At 40.0% G+C, this 20,938-nt stretch overlaps 1 protein-coding gene across 1 annotated transcript in view; it reads right to left on the bottom strand.

Annotated features, from left to right (window-relative positions):
* Positions 1-20,938, bottom strand: part of METTL15 (methyltransferase like 15) — a 171,504-nt gene that overhangs the window by 38,964 nt on the left and 111,602 nt on the right. The gene's annotated exons all lie outside the window — the stretch shown is intronic.

Here is a 20,938-nt window from a genome sequence, read left to right as displayed (position 1 = left end):
GGTATATATGAAAGCTGTTAAGAAAGTAACTCCTGCCCTGGCCGGTATGGCTCAGTTGGTTGGAGCATCATCCCATGCACCTAAAGGTCACAGGTTCAATTCCTGGTCAGGGCACATACCTGGGCTGTGGGTTTGACCCCCCAGTCAGGCGCATGTGGAAGGCAGCCAATGGATGTTTCTCTCTCACATCGGTGTTTTTATTTCTCTCTCTCTGAAAAAGTCTTCAGGTGAGGATTAAAAAGAAAGTAACCCCTAAGAACTCTCATTCCAAGGAACAGTATATATATAAGTCAAATCATAATACTGTACAACTTAAACTTATACAGCAATGTCTGTCAATCATTATCTCATAAATTTAATGAGTAAGCCAATTTAAATACTATAATAAAACAGAAATCACCAGAAAAAGATGTCAAACATCTTTAAGCCAACCATGTTAACGTTCTCCATATTTTCCCTATAATTTACAATATTAATGCTGTGAAGCTGCACACATCTGAAGAATGAAACTGTATCTAAAATAAATGCCTTCTTGCAGAAGCAATGTTTCAGCTCTCAGCAGGGAATCTGGAGTGAATGAGCATTCAAAATCAACAGAATGGCAAGAAGTTGGGATCACCTTGCAGCTATACTAGTTCTCCTTCCTACACAAAGTGAGATGCTGCCTTCAGGGATCTCCTGAAGCCTTAGGGCAACTGGCATGCATTTGGAAAGGGAATGAGAAGAGAAAAATTGGGCAACATTCCCAAGACCTCATTCCCTCCATCTTCAGGTGGATGGGGTGAGTGTGTTCTGACTGCTCCATTGACAAGCCATTCTCCCATCTTATACTCTTTCCTTGGATCTTCCTATTCTGTGACACACAACAATATTGAAATTATGCAGCCAATTAATTACCCTACAATGTTCCCTGAGTGTTCAAGGGAAAGGAGAAATTATACATCTCTCACTTTAAGTGAGAAGCTATATATGATTAAGCTTAGTGAGGAAGGAATGTCAATACTGAAATAGTCCTAAAGGTAGGCCTCTTGCATCAGTTAGCCAAGTTGTGAATTCAAAGGAAAAGTTCTTGAAAAAATTAAAAATGCTACTCCAGTGAACACACAAATTATAAGAAATTAAAACAGCCTGATTGATGATGTGGAGAAAGTTTTAGTGGTCTAGATCAGCGGTCACCAACTGGTGGTCCGCGGACCACTGGTGGTCTGTGAGGTCCGAAAAGTTGGCGACCGCTGGTCTAGCCACAACATTCCCTTAAGCCAAAACCTAATCTAGAGCAAGGCCCTATGTCAATTCAATTCCATGAGGGCTGAGAGAGGTGAGGAAACTGCAGAAGAAAAGTTTGAAGCTACCAGAGTTTGGTTCATGAAGTTTATGGGAAAAAGCCATCTCCATAACACAAAAGTGCAAGGTGAAGCAGCAAATTATCCAGATCTTGCTAACATAATTAATGAAGGTGGCTAGACTAAACAACAGATTTTCAATGGAGGAGGAACAACCTTCTATTGAAAGATGATGGCTCTTTGGATGTTAACAGCTAGAGAGGAGAAGTCAATGCCTGGCTTCAAAGCTTCAAAGGACAGGCTGACTCTCTAGTTAGGGGCTAATGCACCTGGTGACTGTGAGATAAAGCCAATGTTCACTTACCACTCCAAGAATCCTAGGGCCTTAAGAATTATGCTAAATCTTCTCTGCCTGTGCTCTAAAAAGAAAACAACAAAGCCTGGATGATAGCACATCTGCTTACAATATGGTTCACTGAATATTTTAAGCTCACTGTTGAGACAAACTGCTTAGAAAAAAAGATTCCTATCAGAATATTAGTGTTCACTGACAGTTTACCTGGTCATCTAAGAGCTCTGATGGGATATACAAGGAGATTAATGCTGTCTTCATGTCTGCTAACATAACACCCATTCTGCAGTCCATGGGTCAAAGAGTAATTCTGAATTTCAAGTTTTAGTAAGAAATACATTTTGTGAAGCTGCCATAGACAGTGATTCCTCTGGTAGATCTGGGCAAGGTAAATTGAAAACTTTCTAAAAAGGATTCACCATTTTAGATGTCATTGAGAACACCTATGATTCATAGGAAGAGATCAAAATATTTTCATTAACAGGAGTCTGGAAGAAGTTGATTCCAACCCTCATGGATGACTTTGAGGGGGTTAGTACTTCAGTGGAGGAAGTAACTGTAGATGTCATGGAAATAGCAAGAGAACTAGAATTAGAAGTGGAGCATAAAGATGTGGCTGAATTGCTGCAGTCTCATTATAACACTTTACTAGATGAGGAGCTGCTTCTTTTAGATGAGCAAAGTGGTTTGTTGAGATGGAATCTACTTCTGGTGAAGATATTGTGAAGTCTATTAAAACGATAACACAGGATTTAAAATATTACATAAACTTAGTTGATAAAGCAGCAGCAGGGTTTGGAGGATTGACTTCAAATTTTAAAGTTCTATTGTGGGTTAAATGCTACCAAGAAGATTGTATGCTATAAACAAATTGTTTGTGAAAGAAAGAGTTCGATGCATCAAACTTTACTGTAGTCTTATTTTAAGAAAATGCCACAGCCACCTCAACATTTAGCAACCACCACCTGACCAGATCAGTCAGCAGCCATTGATAATGAGGCAAGACCCTCCACCAGTAAAAAGATCCCAAATTGCTGAAGACTCACATCATGGTAAGCATTTTGCTTTAACAGAAAAGTATTTTTTTTAATTATAATATGTAGATTTTTTAGACATAATACTATTGTACACGTAACAGACTACAGTATAAACTGGGAAACCAAAAAATTTACAGTATATGCAATGGGAAAGCAAAAAATTCATGTGACTCACTTAAGATATTCACTTTATTGCAGTGGTCTGGAAGTGAACTTGCAATCTTTCTGAGGTATGTCTGTATTTGGAAAGTACGGATTGAATGCTAATACTAGCAATAGAAACAGAAATAATTGAATCTTGGGGTTGGGGGGCAATTCACAAATCATTCATTCCAATTATTTAAGTGATGTTGAATATTTTCTCTCTCTACCATTGCTGCTAGGTAGGGGGAGAAAAGTCATTGTTTTAATCACCTCCCATTCACCTCAATGGTGAGGGAGGGATTCCCACTCTAGGATTATGGAAATGGCCAAATACAGGGCACCTGACACTGCACAAATAAGATGGACAGGAGTCTATTAATCTCATATACTCACAGCCCAGGGGAGGAAAATACCGCATGCCATACATAGCTAAATGGAGGTTACACTCAGGAACAGAGTAGACAACCAGAGGCTGTGTGAAGCAGGTTTTTTAGTATCAAGAGGGTGGGGTCCCCTTGGTTCTCATGGGATGAAGTGATTCACTTTATTGAATAACTAGAGGCCCAGCGCACGAAATCACGTGCTGTAGCCAGCCGCTGCTCGCCCCCTCGCCATCCTGCCCGCCTGCCCGCCGCTGCTCAAGTGGGCCGCGGGGAGGGACCGAGAGGTGGTCAATGCACCTCATGGCGACTGGTCGAGCGGTCATTCTGGTCTGACACCTGGCCTTTTATTAGTACAGATTTGATGGCTGGCAGGGTACCGACACCTGCTACTCATGTAAAACAACTGAAAGCCTACCCAAGGCAGCCTTTCACATATCTACAATTAGCTACTGTAAGGGATATCTGTTACCTTCCTCTTAGTTGCCAATCTTTTTGTTTCAACAGGATCTCAAAACTTCAGCCATGTATTTTGGGAGAGACTGATCATATCTATGATATTTACCTCAACTTGGATATGCTCAAATATTCAATCAAACACACATCTAAGGGTTGCTGTCAGGTATTTTGTAGATATGCTTAATATTAAGTAAAATATATTATCTTCAGTAATGTGGGTGTGACTCATCCAATTAGCTGAAAGAACTTAAGAGCAAAAACTGAGGTTTCCCAGAGGAAGAAGACATTCTTCCTCACAACTACAATATCAGCCCATGTCAGTTTCCAGCCTGCTGGCCTGCCCTACCAATTTCAGACTTGCCAGTCCCCACAATTGTGTGAGCCAAATCCTTGAAATAAACCTCTTTATATATGTATATATATGCACACACACATGTCTGTGTGTGGGTATATGTGTGTATATCTTATTGATTTTGTTTTTCTTGAGAATTCTGATGGATATACTATCTCAATTGAAGAGGTAGATTTCTGGTAAGCTAAGCTAATTCGCACACACTAGGTCCAAAGCCTCTGTAATTTGTTCAGAGACTGGCATGTGTGACAACTCTGGCTGATGAGATAGGATATTTGCTAGGAATTGGAAGGAAAAACTCTTTTTCCCAATGAGTTACTGGAAAAACAAAGTTTTTCAGAATTTCACTTGATATGAAAGAAGCACACAGCCCTGATTATCACCAGCAGAGATGATGACCCAAGGAAGGAAAAGGGTGGCAGTAGTTTTAGCCAAAACTGTAGAAGACAAACTAGAGAGAAAGAATAACCAGGTCACTAGATTGAACCTCACCTAAAATCCAACTTGTTTCTGAACTTCTGAGTTATATAAACCCATAAATTACCTTGATTATCAAAACCCGCTTGACTTGGTTTTTCTTTTACCTTCTATGAAAAACATCATAACTATTATAGCTATCATGGTCCTCAAGTCTTCTTTTCTCTAAATAAAACAACTCATTTCTTCTGCTATTCTCCATACAAAAATTCTTTCACTGTGCTAGTTGCTCTTTTCTGAATGTGTTCCAGTTTGATGATGTCCCTAGATCTAAATTCCACAATGATCAGTATAGAATAAAGTAAATTCTTGCCCCTCTTGTTCTAGTTATTATATTAATACAGCGCAAGATCAAAACAGTTTTAGAGTTTATTTCACAATGTTGACTTATACTGTCTAATACCCTGGATTCTTTTTCATGTACACCACTGCTAAGCCTGTTTCCTCTATAACTGTACTAGCGCAGTTTTGTTTCGTTTAATTATTTCAGACCTAAGTACAATTTGTGCTCTACATATTTTCTATAATCCTTTTAGGATCCAGATATTACCTTTAACCATAGAAATCTTTACACTGCAGCAAAACCCTCAAATAAATTATAGATACTATCCTGCTTGACACTAATATACTTGTAAAATAAAAATAGTATTTTATGAGATATTTGCATTCTTGAGTGCCCTCAAACATAACTGTTTAATACACAATACTCATATCGTTTTTTGCTTCACTATGAGTAAATAACAAAAATGTAATCTTTGTGGTACAAAACTCAGCATAATGACATATAAGTATGAGATTATCATATGGAAGAAAAGTAACATGAGGCCACGCCATAAAGTAAACCATGTGTTTAAGGCAGAGTTTTCTGATGCTACATCAGTCATATGTTTCTAGAATTACTACACAGTTCTCAGAGTAAAGAAATCATCTACAAAGTTTACTGACCAATCTGTTGAAAACTTAGCCTTAACTTCAGAACCTAGGGAATTATTTCATACTAGAGGCCCGATGCACGAAAATCGTGTAAGAGTAGGCCCTCACAGCTGTGGCTGCCTTGCGGCCCTGCCCGCGCTGCCCCCCCACCCGCCCATGGTCGTTCCAGAAGGTCATCTGGAAGGTCATTCCACTGTCCGGTCTAATTAGCATATTAGCTCTTTATTATATAGGATTATTTAGGATATACAATTATGTTGTGGCTAATTTTCCTGGACAGGCAGATCCCCTGCCCACTTTTCTTTTTCTGCCTTTCTTTCTTCTGTCTTTTCTCTTTCCCTTTCTTCCTCAGGTCCTCTCTTCACATTCTTTCCCCCCTCCCTCCCTTCTTCTTTCTTTAAAATTTGAATTTTCAATATTTTTGCATATGTAATTTACAAATGTTATAAAACAAGTAACAGAAAAGTGTGAACTAGCCAGGAAGGATCATGGTGGTCACAAAAATAGAGCCAAACCAGGATATGTAGCCACTACACAGGCACAATTTGTTCAGTTCACTGTCATCATCATTTGTCATTACCCTAGGCTCCCCCGGTTGAAAGTAGAATGCTGCTTGTGACTCAGAGAGCATGCTATAAGAGAATGGTTCTGCAACCCAACCCCAAGGAAAGTCAAGGTGCTTAGCAATAGATTGCCAGTAATACCTTTGTTGTTGGAGGCCATTTTTTTAGGTTCTTTGACTATGGTAAGTATTGTTAATATTGACTCTGACAAGTCATATGCAATTGGAGTACACGTTATGGATCTGTTTTATTATGAAGGACTAATGTGCTCTAGTATGTATTGGGACTGATGATGTAAGAGTAGCTACTATGCACTGTGTATATTTGATTTAGGATTGACATGGAACTTCATCATTCTTCTAACTGCATACAGTCTAATGGTAGGGGTTAAGGATAAATTATCCCCAAAATTATAAACTGGATACAACTCACAGGTTGAATACTTTGTAGTCAAGGAGAGTACTTATCCATCTTAGCCTTAGAAACACCAAATTCCCACAGCTTACAAAAAGCTTGATATAAAAAGGCACTTTTTGTTGCCCTGGGATAAATAATTTTCAGTTTCATGGAGAGAAGAGTTATTTGTGTAGAATCAGATTTTTAAAAAAACACACAAAATTGGGCTGTTGAATAAAACAAGTTTTAAAATGTAAAGTTTGGGCACAACTTTTCACAAAAAAACTTTGCATTTGGAGACTAACTCTAAGATAAACTAGGGGAGAAAAACATCACTATTATTTTTATTCTCCTAAGATTTAACACTCCTCTATCTTAACCCAAAATATTAAATAAATACTTTACATCATGATATACCTTTAATCTCAAGTACAGTAATTTACCTTGCCATAATACACAACTGAAAAAAAACATAAAAATGGTCCACAAAAATGACTAATAATGATGGTCTTATTTCTCTCTGATTTTTAAGTTTCTAAAATGTCCCATTTTCTATTATCCCATTAGCCAAAGCGAGTCATATCTCAGTTCATATTCCAAGACTATGAAAACAGACTTCACCACTTGATGAAAAGAGGACACATTACAAGAGAATACATACAGAGAAGAGAGAAATTATAGTGGGTATTTTTGCAAATAATATACCACACTCTTTGTATTTAGGAGTGAAATTAAAAGTAGCAAGGAGAAAATAAAAAGTTTTCTCCCCTAATCTTCTAGATTCTCCTCTGCTGATTGAGTCCTTTAAAGGGTAGCTTCCTCTTAAAATCATCACAGGAAACATGCAGTGGTGGCTGGTGGTTGATACTATAATTCAGAAATAGACTAAGGTGCTAGGTTTTGGTGCCAAAATACAAATCTGGGCAGAGGCCAGCAGCAGTCTGTGGCACAGAGGTCTGGAAAGGACTAGTGCATGATAATCAGGGAGAGAGTGGCATGTGGTTGTAGGGGGTTTGTGAGAAAGCCATGTGTGTGGAACTGGCCATATTACTATCAAGTAAATGTGGCAGTAAATCGGAGGCTTCTAACTGTTGGCCAGACTTTTCCTGAAAAGAACAAATAATCTAGTTGTGAATAAACTGAGGTCCTGGACAGGGATATGGGAAGAGATTGAGGCATGAGAGAATACGATAGAAATTTATTAGAACTGGACCAGTCACTGGAACCAAGGCATCACGTCAGGATCAGCATCAAAGGCAACTTGATGTAGGTCAACTAAACTATACACTAGGCATCATAAATCATTATCAAGAACCCTGCAGTGAAATATGAGGGTGCAATGAACTAGCAGATGGCTATGGAGAGAACTCTGATCATGTGGACCAGAGTGACAAGCAGAACATGGAAAGCAGAACAATACTAACGTCTTAAGAAGCTGCCAGGAAGAGTACCCAGATGCTTAAAATTTGTTTCATTGAACTTAACTGAATCCAGGGTTCACTTCATCATACATTGAATCATTCATTTTGTGAGTGCATCTGGGGCATGCCTAGCTAATAATATTCCACAAGGGAATGTAAGAAGAGCCAAATCCAAATCATTTTCTGGGTGGAAGGTCCTCTTACTGTGCAGATCCAAGCCTTCCTCACATCAGTATCAGCATTGGTCCATGGAAATCTCAGTGTGCTACCTATTTTCCAGTCATTGAATTTTATTGGTCTGTAGGCACAAATCAGGGGCCATGACTGCTTCTACCACTTCATTAGGCCCCCCAACCAAGCAATTCAGAGGGAGCCAAAACAGTGGATGAAATGTGAAGTTCATATTTAAGCAACGAGAAGAACAAACATTGGGAGAATGCTTTCTGTGTGCCAGACTCTGGTGAGTGCTTTCTTACTTATTAAATCACTTCATCCTCATGATGACCCTGTGAGGTAGGTGACAATGTAACTCATACTGAAGATGAAGAATAAGTACAGAGAGGGAAGTCACTTACCCAGGTCAATTACTTAGTGTTGGAATTAGAATGCAAACCCAGTCCAATCTGGCTCCATAGTGTATGTTCTTGAACACTACACTGTAATACCTCACAAGTTTCTATTTGTTTAGTACCATTTCAGAACTCTAACTCTTCACTATTATGACCTTGTCATGATCTACAAATTTGTCTATTTTTTAAAATGCTTTAATTGTTTCAAATGTGTGTCACCTCTTCATACCTATAGGTCTGCAGATTCAGCACTCAAATATTTGCTGAATAAGGATTATCTACCAGGTACTGGACACAGGAATGTAAAAATGAATAAGAGCACACAATATAGAAAGGTATACGTACAATGTATATAAATCACCAAGCAAATGTTTTATTTCTTCCTAAAACAACAGTGGTAGAGTGGAAAGGGGAAATAGCATCATCAGGCTTACCTTTAAATCTTGACTGCTACTAATTACCCCTGTGGATTTTGACAAGTTATTTCATTTCCCTCAGTTTCAGCTCCCTATATCTCGTGGTATTTAAGTCTTTCCCCTCTGAGGCAGCTTGGTGTAGTAGAAATATTTCAACAAGTTCTGAAGTCAGATTGAATCAGACTATTAACTTTCTAATTATTTATTCCCTCAAGACTCAGAATCCTCATTTGTACTATGCAGACAACAGAGCAACTTCAACCTCACAGAGCTTTTGTAAAGAGGAATATTAATTAATGTGCATGAGAATATCTATGAAAATGCCTAGGCATAGGAAGGCCCTCAATAAATGTTACCTCTCTCCCTCTGCTCCAAGCTGTTTTTCTTCCCTTAGATACATTGGTTATCATCTGGTCACTGCCAGTTGGGAGTTGGAAGCAATGGCAAGGATTTGCACAAACACATTAAATGCAGGGCATACAGGCTGTGACCTTTTAACTACAAAGAATTCTTCTCCAACTTCTTTTATGTGCCCCTAGTGGGCTATATTTCTCCTCCCATTTCATCGTGCCCCTGTTATAGTTTGAGAACTGTTCACATTTTGATATGTTAATGTTTACCATACCACACACAGCTCTTTGAAGACATAGTTTATATATATCTCCAAGCTATTTTAGCTTTCATATTAATTATGATCACTTTTAAACATCATTAAAAGATATCTTTGCTCAAAATCTTTGATAGAATTTTCTTTACTGGTCATTTTCTTTCCCTTCAGGAAATACTTTTTAAAAATTGATTTAGTCATTGATTCACAACTCACACATTGAATAAAATACATTTCAGAAATGATAAAATGCAGCTATATTTCTATCTCTCAGTAATCCTTTCAAAATTTATTCAGTAGAGTCATCTTCCCCTGTTCTGGAAAGCCTCATAACTTTTCCACTCACTAATAGGTAATAGATAATCCTATGGCTACTGTGAGTTATAAAAATAGCTCAGAAATTAATGTCTAGTGCTCCACTACAAAAAAGAACAACAAATGAATACCTACTGAGCAACTACTAAATGTCCGGCACTGTTCTAGACACCTGTGATAAAAACAAAACAGACAAAATCCCAATGATTACTGAGTTTATGGACCAGGGGACAATCAAAATCGATATATTCAAAGACTTCTAATTCTGTTTATAGCAGACAGAAAACATCTCACTAAAAACATTTATATCATCAGTGCTTAAATCCCATTCCTCCCGCCTCCAATTAATATTCATTCTATTTGTTTTCTTCCTGTCCCTCTCCCTTTCTCTGTCATACAAATACTGTACTGTTCAATGCTTGGTGATAATTTCTTCTTCTAGACTGCTATAGAGCTTACTGATTCATTTGGCACATACTCCGTGCTACTTTGTAATATTATTTATTTTTTTATGTATGTATCTTGATGCCTCTGAAACAAAAACCTAAGTTTCTTTAGGGTCATATGGACCATGTCATACTTCTTTTATGTGCAGCTCCTAAAAAACTATAAGTGTGCAACAAACTTTTTCTTGGATAAAGATGGTGATGATTTTGGGAGACATTAATATATTTTTAAGGCATCAAAAATGAGAACACTTAGTAATAACTCAATGTTTTTTTCCATCATACATAAATGTAATCAAAATGCTAAGGAATAAATGTGAGATACATAGTATACTGAGACAGGCTTTGGAGGAAGAAATAGATATATAGTGTGTATCCCATAAGTTTAATTCTATGTAATTGTTATGAGAACACAAATTTTAGACATGAGTTTTTCACATTTCCAAGAGTTATGACAAGCTTCCTGGACCCACCTTATAACCACAGCCAATTAATTAAAAAAAGTGTATTTTAAGTTTATGATATCTTGCCACCCACAATACCATGGAGGTACTTAAAAAAAAATGCTATCATGTTCTATTAAGACAGGAAATAAAACTCACAATTCATGCCAATCAAATTCAGGGAACTCAGTTAAGGTTAATATTTAATTCACTAAAGAAGAGAACCTTGAAGGACTTTACTTTGAAGGGTGGTATTACAATCACAATACGAATTAATATGTTTTTATTTATTTTAGAGAGGAAGGGAGATAGTAAGAGAAACAACCATGTGAGAGTGAAACATCAATCAGTTGCTTGCATGTGCCCTGGATGGTGTGGCTCAGTTGGTTGAGCATCGTCCCATGCACCGAAGGGTCTCCAGTCCAATTTTAATCACAATACTATTTAAACAAAATTCCATTTTGGAGTATTCTTCAAAATGTCCCAGAAAAAGGGCATTTTATTTTGTACACAGAAAGATTTCTTTTACGTACAGTCTGTGTTTTTGTACATAACAATTATCATATTGCAATTGCAAAATGGCCTTTAAGATGCTCCTTCCTTGATTTATAATATGTTTGGCTCCTGTATGGTGGATAACTTCACTCCATTCTACCTTCTTACCTAATTTTCTAGAAAGCTTAGTGTGACAACTGGAATAAGAAGTGTCCATCTTTCTGGGCAGCACTTTCTAAAATTTACATCTTCTGAAAGTAATTTAGATGAATTCAGTCTCTAAATAATTGCCATGTATATACACTGCCAAAATATACCATTGATTCTATCAGTTATTCAGGAAATTCTATCACGACTTCGACATTATTTTGAATGTTTGGCATTGTCGATTCAGGGTGTTTGGATGACTGCCTTTATCCAGATCTGAAGGGGCCAAATCATTTAATGAAGAGGTATCTAATTAAGAGTGAATATCACAATCATCTGGAATTATGGGTGTTTAATTACCAATTTTAAACATCAAGACAAGTATGCTATATGTGGGGGATTTTCCTGAATGCTTCTCATTTATAGTGCTTTCTAAGGAGCAATGATTAGATTCAGCCAAAAATAAAAGAGGTTTAGGCATTTGTACCCAGACCATGAGGAATGGTAAACTCTTGAGGCTGATGATAGTTTTGATAAATTAAACTAGAGGCCCGGTGCATGAAATTCAGGTACTTGATGGTGGTGGTGGGGGAGGTCCCTCAGCCCAGCCCACGCCCTCTCACAGTCTGGGAGCCCTCCAGGGATGTCCGAAGGATGGTTGTCTGACTAATGTCAGCCAGCAGGCAGACATCCCCTGAAGGGTCTTTAGTAGGGCCGCGGAGTCTGGATTTTGGCTAAGCGGTGCTCCCCCTGTGGAAATGCACTGACTACCAGGGGGCAGCTCCTGAGTTGAGTGTCTGCCCCCTGGTGGTCAGTGAGCGTCATAGTGACAATTCGTTCCGTTGTTTGGTAGATTTGCATATTAGCCTTTTATTATCCTATCTAATAAAAGAGTAATATGCAAATTGACCTTACCTCCACCACACCAACAAGCCACACCCACCAGAAAATCAGGAGCGAGTATGCAAATTAACCCAACCAAAATGGTTGTGGCCACGGAGCTGCAGCAAGCATGAGGCTTGCTTGGATTTCTCCGGCAATGGAGGAACCCAAGCTTCCCTGCCGCCCTGGCTGGCCCAGGCCTACACTCAAGGCTACAAAGTTTTAATTATAGAAGATAAATAAATTCCAACAAAAATGGTGGCAGCCACGGAGCTGGAGAGAGCAGGAGGCTTGAGTTTCCCCCCGCGATGGAGGAAGCCAAGCTCCCTTAGCCCTGGACTGCCTTGGCCTCCGCATCAAAGTTTCAATTATAGAAGATGAATAAATCCCAACAAAAATGGCTGCGGCCACGGAGTGAGCAGGAGGCTTGGCTCTGCTCAAGGATACAAAGTTTCAATTATAGAAGATAAATAAACCCCAGATACCAGGGCTTCTGGTTGGGTCGCCAGGGAGTGTGGCCGGCCTACAAACCACCACAGGCCCCTCACCCAAGCCACCCCACACCCCAAGGGAACCCCCACCCTGATCTGGGACACCCTTCAGGGCAAACCAGCTGGCCCCCACCCATGCACCAGGTCTCTATCCTATCTAATAAAAGAGTAATATGCCAATTGACCATCACTCCAACACACAAGATGGCTGGCCCCATGTGGTCAAAGATGGCTGCCCCCATGTGGACACAAGATGGCTGCGACAAGATGGCCAGCAGGGAAGGGCAGTTGGGAGGAACCAGGTCTGCAAGGGAGGACAGTTGTGGGTGATCAGGCCAGCAGGGGAGGACAGTTGGGAGGGACCAGGCCTGCAAGGGAGGGCAGTTGGGGGTGATCAAGCCTTCAGGGGAGGGCAGTTAGGGGTGACCAGGCCAGCAGAGGAGGAAAGTTGGGGGCGACCGGGCCTGCAGGGAAAGGCAGTTGGGGGGGGGGGGGGGCCCAGGCCTGCAGGGGAGAGCAGTTGGGGGGGACAAGGGACAAGGCCTGCAGGGGAGGGCAGTTAGGGGTGACCAGGCTTGCAGGGGAGGGCAGTTAGGGGTGACCAGGCCTGCAGGGGACGGCAGTTAGGGGAAATCAGGCTGGCAAGGGAGCAGTTAGGCATCAATCAGGCTGTTAGGGGAGTGGTTAGGGGGTGATCAGGCTGACAGGCAGAAGCGGTTAGGGACAATCAGGAAGGCAAGCAGGCAAGCAGTTGGGAGCCAGTAGTCCTGGATTGTGAGAGGGATGTCTGACTGTCCATTTAGGCCTGATCCTACCTGGATCGGTCCTAAACGGGCAGTCGGACATCCCTTGAGTGGTCCCAGATTGGAGAGGGTGCAGGCTGGGCTGAGGGACAACCACCCCCCGTGCACGAATTTCATGCACCGGGCCTCTAGTATAGGATATAAACAACAAGCAAAAAGTAAATGAGTAAGAAAAATTAAATGTTTACTATTATGGTAAAGGATAATGGTTGCACATAAGGTGAGGGATGAAAGCTACTAGGAACACTGAGACTTGGGAAGTAGGGAAGAGAGAAATTCCAGCAGCCAGGTCACCAGCACAAAGTGGTGTGGGGGTACTAACCTGTCACGCATGAACTGGCCTAACTCCAAGTGTGTACATCTACAATGACCAAATCACCCTAGTATCTTTTGAAGATAAAATGGCACCTTAAATTAAATTTTAAATAAAGAAATAAAATCACTAAATACAACCAAGTTATTTAAAAATAAAGGGAAGCACGGCTGGCATGGCTTATTGGTTGAACGTCAACTTATGAACCAGGAGGTCATGATTCAATTCCTGGTCAGGGCACATAACCAGGTTGCAGGCTCGATCCCCGCTGTGGGGCATGCAGGAGGCAGTCAATCAATGATTCTCTCTTCTCATTGATGTTTCTATCTCTATCTCCCTCTCTCTTCCTCTCTAAAATCAATAAAAATATATTAAAAAGTAAATAAATAAAGAGAAAATGTCTGATGGAAGGCAGCAGTGTTTTTCAAATAAAGAGAGCAATGATTAGCTCAAAATTCAGACCATTAAGTCTGACATATGAATTTTTTAATTAATGTGCATTTTACCTACTCTGATATATTTGCATTTATTTTCATATAAAATAGTATTTAATTATAAAACAATGTTGACCTTAACCAGTCAAACTGATGCCCTAGGAGGACATACCAAATTTTCTAGCAGAATTGAGTGCTCACTAGCATATTCAAGTGGTGCATCCAGAGAAGGAAAAGGCATGTGGATCTTTCTCCTGGTGGCAGTTCTCATTAGCTTCAGACCTCAGCATGGTCATTATGTAATATGACAAGAAGATTATGGCAAAGAGCTAATGGTTTTATTCTAAGGAAAAGAAAACATGACCTTTCTGACCTCTTGAAAAATGTTCATTAAAACTTAAAATGGATAGTGTGAGATTTTAGTGGAATTTCGTTTTTTTTTCAAAGTATAGTGGGAGTGAGAAACATTCATTGCCTCTGTCAATGCAAATTACTTAGCTGAGTGTGTGTCAGAAGGAAATTTCTGTTAGCCATACTATTTTCCAGTAACCTGTCTCCAAAAGGGCTCTTCTGGACTTTTCAGTTGCTGAGTTTTATTCCTTTGACTACTGTGTATCATCTCTCATTTTAAAAAAAATGTTGGGAGGTAATCCCCTAAACCAAGCATGAATTTAGTTTATGTATATCTGAAGCACTGTTACTTTTCAAAAGGGTGATTAGGTGCAAGAGTGGAAGTACAAAGTAAGGGTAATCTTTAGGATCTGATTTTTTGTGTCTGGTTAATGTTGTTCAATACTGATATGTTTTGGTCTACAATATTTCCAATTATTCACTTCCTACATTCTTTTTTTTTTTTTTAACATTTTATTGATTTTACAGAGGGGTAGAAACATCAATGATGAGAATTACTGATTAGCTGCCTTCTGCATGGCCCCTACCGGGGTTGGAACCTGCAACCCAGGCATGTGCTCTGACTGGGAAATGAACTGTGACATCCTGATTCACAGGGTGATGCTCAACCACTGAGCAACACAGGCTGGACTCACTTCCTACATTCTCCCCCCACCCCTGGGTTAATCTTTTTTTTTTAAAAATCTTTATTGTTGAGAGTATTACAGATGTTTCTCTTTTCTTTCCTCATTTCCCCCCTCTACCTGGTTCCTGCCCTGCCCCAAGCCTTCACCACCCAATTGTCTGTGTTCATAGGTAATGCATATATGCATATAAGATCTTTATTTAATCTCTTCCTGTCCCCCTTCCCTCTGAGAATCGTAAGTGTGTTCCATTTCCATGCCTCTGATTCTATTTTATTCACCAGTTTATTCTGTTCATTAGATTTCTTATTCATTTATTTTGATTTTTAGATTCAATTGTTGATAGCTATGTACTTGTTGCCATTTTATTGTTCATATTTTTTATCTTTTTTTCTTCCTCTTCCTCTTCTTAAAGAATACCGTTCAAAATTTCTTATAATACTAGTTTGGTGGTGATGGACTCCTTTAGCTTTTTCTTGTCTGTGAAGCTCTTTATCTGACCTTCAATTTTAAATGATAGCTTTGCTGGGTAGAGTAATCTTGCTTGTAGGTCCTTGCTATTCATCACTTTGAATATTTCTTGCCACTCCCTTCTGGCCTACATAGTTTCTGTTGAGAAGTCAGCTGACAGTTGTATGGGCATTTCCTTGTAGGTAACTAACTGCTTTTCTCTTGTTGCTTTTAAGATTCTCTCTTTGTCTTTAGCCCTTGACATTTTAATTATGATGTGTCTTGGTGTGGTCCTCTTTGGTTCCTCTTGTTTGTGACTCTCTGTGCTTCTTGAACTTGTAAGTCTATTTCTTTCACCAGGTAGAGGAAGTTTTCTGTCATTATTTCTTCAAATAGGTTTTTCAATAGCTTGCTTTCTCTCTTCTTCTGGCACCCCCATAATGCAAATAATGATATGCTTGACGTTGTCCCAGAGGCTCCTTACAATATCTTCATATTTTTTAATTCTTTTTTCTATTTGCTCTTCTGGTTGGGTATTTTTTGCTTCCTCATGTTTCAAATCGTTTAATTTGATTCTCAAAATCCTTACTGTTGAATCCCTGTATATCGGTATTATTCTTTATTTCAGTCAGTGTATGCTTAGTTTCTGACTGGTCCTTTTCCATTTTTTTGGCATTCTCACTAAGATCCTTGAAGGTCTCACTAAGTTCCTCGGAGGTGTCTAAAAGATTCTTGAGGAACTTCATAACTTTGGTTTTGAACTCTATATCCAGTAGTTTGCTTTCTTCCATTTCTTTCATTTCTGACATGTTTCTTTGTCTCCACATTTTGGATGCTTCCCTGTGCTTGTTTCTATGTATTGGGTAGAGCTGCTATTTCTCCTTGAGTTGATAGAGTGGCCTTGTGTAGTAGGTGTCCTATAGGGCCCAGTTGCTTAGCCTACCCAGTCACCTGAGCTTGGCACTCTAGGTGTACCCCTTTGTGGGCTGTGAGCACAATCTTACTTCTTACAATCTTAACTTGAAATACAAAGCATGAAAGATTTTTAGATGTGGTCTAGTGTGCTGAAGTTTGTAATTCTAATCCATTTATTAACATTAATAAGCATATACTATTCAAATAATTAGAAAGATTTTAAGGACTTAAATACTATGTCAATTAGATTTTATTATTCAAAGATTATTAAAGTTCAGGAACAAAATATATATTCAGCCACTAAATATATCTATATATGACATTATATTAAATTATATTAAAACCCAGAGACTAATTGTGGCTATGGCTCCATAAAAATAATACTAGTTCTTGGTCATAATAGATTTAATCAATTTTATAATTTCTTTTAATTTAAATCCTATATTACACTGCAGAAAGTAGGGCCTCCTGATAATACTGCAAATATAAATACAGGCAGTCCTCTGGTTACATCGACGTATGTCGTCGGGGAGCGACCCTCAGCTTGGCCTGTGCCCTCTTGCCATCCGGGACCCCTCAGGGGATGTCAGAGAGCCAGTATCAGCCTGATCCCACAGTCCAGGCCGAGGGACCCCACTGGTGCACGATGTATGGACTTGATGTATGTCGTTTCGTAGTACGTCACCATCTCTCATTTATTTATATTAAAAAAAAAAGTCCCGCCATTTCAACATATGTACATATGTGCTTTATGTTTTTCATTATTAACTTACCACAAGTAAAGGTCAGGAATTTTTATTTTTATTTTAAATTTTTTTTACTGTTTCACTACATTACTGCTATGTATGTGAGTGACGTAGGTGCTTATGTAGGTGGGTTCTGACTTACAGAGAAAATCGCATTACGTCATACCATAGGAACGGATCTCCGATGTAACCTGAGGACCTACTGTATAACTTTGACCACATTTTTCCAGGAAATCCCATAGGAATGTTCCACATAATTCTCAGTATATGTGGAATCCAGCTAGGAAATCAAAATAATAAATGATCTATATTTTAAGTTTAAACTTTAAAATGTTAATATTCTTCTATGCATACATAGATGCTTTTGAAATCCTATATAATAAAAGCCTAATAATGCTGGTTCCGGTCATCCATTCAACCACTGAAAGCGTAATATGCTAATGATATGCTAAGGCTGCTCAACCACCCGCTATGATGTGCACTGACCACCAGGGGGCAGACAGTCAACCAGTTGACCAGTCGCTATGACATGCACTGACCACCGGAGGGTAGACCTCCAACTGGTAGGTTAGCTTGCTGCTGGGGTCCAGCCGATTGGGACTGAGTGAGATGGGCCGGACACACCCTGGAGCCCTCCCGCAGCCCCTCCCCAGCTGGCCAACCTCCCGCATCCCTCCCCAGCCCCAATCATACCCGGGGGTCCCTCGGCCTGGCCTGCGCCCTCTTGTAATCCGGGACCCCTCAGGGGATTTTGGAGAGCCAGTATCAGCTTGATCCTGCAGACCAGGCCGAGGGACCCCACTGGTGCACAAATTCATGCACCAGGCCTCTAGTTTTTAAGAAAATCAGTCTGCTTTAGACATTTTCTGAACATTTCTGTGTATCGGGTACTATCCTATATAATAAAGAGGTAATATGCAAATTGACCATCACTCCAACACACAAGATGGCCACCCCCATGTGGTCAAAGATGGCTGCCCCCATGTGGACACAAGATGGCCACCACAAGATGGCTGACAGGGGAGGGCAGTTGTGGGCGATCAGGCCAGCAGGGGAGGGCAGTTGTGGGTGATCAGGCCAGCAGGGAGGGCATTTAGGGGTGACTGGGTGGGCAAGGGAGGACAGTTAGGGGCAACCAGGCCTGCAGGGGAGAGCAATTGGGAGCGACTAGGCCTGCCTGCAGGGGAGGGCAGTTGGTGGGGGGGACCAGGCCTGCAGGGTAGGGCAGTTGGGGGGACCAGGCCTGCAGGGGAGGGCACTTGGGGGTGACCAGGCCAGCAGGGGAGGGTAGTTAGGGGCAACCAGGCTGGCAAGAGAGGGAAGTTAGGGGTGACCGGGCCAGCAGGGGAGGGCAGTTGGGGTGACCAGGCCTGCAAGGGAGGACAGTTAGGGGCAACCAGGCTGGCAGGGGAGGGCAGTTAGGGGCAACCAGGCTGGTAAGGGAGGGCAGTTAGGGGTGACCGGGCCAGGAGGGGAGGGTAGTTGGGGGCGACCAGGCCTGCAATGAAAGACAGTTAGGGGCAAACAGGCCAGCAGGGGAGGGTGGTTATGGGCAATTGGGCTGGCAGGGGAGCAGTCAGGCGCCGATCAGGCTGGCAGGGGAGTGGTTAGGGGGTGATCAGGCTGGCAGGCAGAAGCAGTTAGGGGCAATCAGGCAGGCAGGCAGGCAGGCAAGTGGTTGGGAGCCAGCAGTCCTGGATTGTGAGAGGGCAGTCGGACATCCCTTGAGGGGTCCCAGATTGGAGAGCGTGAAGGTTGGGCGGAGGGACACCCCCCCTCCATGCACGAATTTCGTGCACCGGGCCTCTAGTGTTAAATATTAGGGCAATAAAAGTAACACGTGGTCCCTGCTTTCAAATACCTCACAGTAGATAATAGTGCCCAACTTAATGATTCACAAAATGTTTTTACCTTAGGTGATCATATTTTAACCTTCATCACAATCTTATAAATGATATAATAATGTAAACACTTTTATCCTCCATATATAATTATTAAAACTTAGACTTAGAGGATATTTTTCTTATACATCTTTCTATGTGATTACCTAGCACCATAACAGGAATAGAATGGGCACTCAATAAATATTTGATAATGAGTCAATTGCTCAAGGTCACACAGCTACTGGTGGTAAAGCTAAGAATTAAACTCAGGTCAACCCCAAGACCAAGATGTCAAAGTATTACTATAGATAGCTTGGAGAGGTTGATTCAGGGCATCTGTTTGCACATCTCTGTGATGAAACTGATTCAACAACTTCTTAATATAGTAATCCTTGAGCTATGTATACACTTTTCAAAAAAAGTAGAATGGCATGCAGGAGAAAAAGTCTATTCATTGCTCTAGTTTTAGCATCCACCCCTGAGAAGGAGGAGACAGTAAAGAAATGGAATTAGAGATATCTATGTCACCAATGTGAATGGTTAGGTCACTACAGGTATCATGAGACTGAGATTATCTGCTTGATGAAAAACTTATTGTATGCATGAGAACAGGAACAATCCAAATATTAATCTTGAATCAGAAATACCTCAACCCATCACAACTAGGTTTCTTGGAGGATTACATATATCAACTTTAAAATAATCCAACAACAAAACTGAAATAACATGATTTTTCAAAAAGTACTAAAAAGAATTCATTCAGACTTTGGTGTTAATTATTTGAGTTACATGAGTTTACAATAAATATTTACTGAAAGGCTATTGAAAGGGTAAATGGGCTAGATATCAAAATGTCCAGAAATGCTGTGTGTCTTCAGGCAAATCATTTCTAGCTGGGCCTGTTTAGTCATTATGAAATGTCAGGGTTGGACTTAAAATGCCTCTAAAATACTGGGACGTTCAGATTCAGCAATTTTTGTATAATGATAATTAACATTTATTGAACCCATTCTACATGCCAGGCACTGTTCTGAGCACTTTCCTTATATTAAAGCATATAAGCAAACACATCTAAGATAGGTCCTATTATATTCCCTCATATTACACATAGGGGGACACTGAGGCAGCAGAGTTAAGATTAAAGGTTACATAGCTCATAAATAGTAGAGCTGGGATTCTAACCCAGGACTAAAGTGCAGGTTCTAAAGCCTGTGTTATTAGGCACTACTCCATACTGCCCCTGCAGAAAAGAGTGACCAAGTCCAATAGCACAAATGATAGTCACCATTTATAGAGTTATACTATGTGCCAGACATTGAGTTAAGGACTTTAGAGTTGTTATTTCATTTAATCCTTACAAAACAAAAAACTTTGAGAAAGTTATTACTATTCCTATTTTATAGGTCAGTAAACTGACTCAGAATTTTGAAATAATCTGTTCATTGTCAGAGGTAGTGGCAGCCTGAGGTTCTAACTCTGCTTTGTTTCCACCTCCACTTTTAACCAATGTGCAATATTATAACACTTTGTAAGAAATATAGTACTTTTAGAATTGGAACTCATCCTACACATTTTGCATCTCAAAAGAGTCTGTGTGTATATATAATATACATATGCTTTATATTCCTAAGATGCATAACACATATTTAAATATGATTTTTACATACGTATATGCTAACATTATCCATATAAAGCCTGCTTAAAGTTTAAAATCAAAAGCCATGTATTATGGTTTTATTTTTGTTAATTTCA

This window comes from Eptesicus fuscus, chromosome 13, assembly GCF_027574615.1.
Source record: "Eptesicus fuscus isolate TK198812 chromosome 13, DD_ASM_mEF_20220401, whole genome shotgun sequence".
Taxonomy (NCBI): Eukaryota; Metazoa; Chordata; class Mammalia; order Chiroptera; family Vespertilionidae; genus Eptesicus; species Eptesicus fuscus.
The sequence above is the reverse complement of the archived record's forward strand: the minus strand, read 5'-3'. Positions and strand labels throughout refer to the sequence as shown.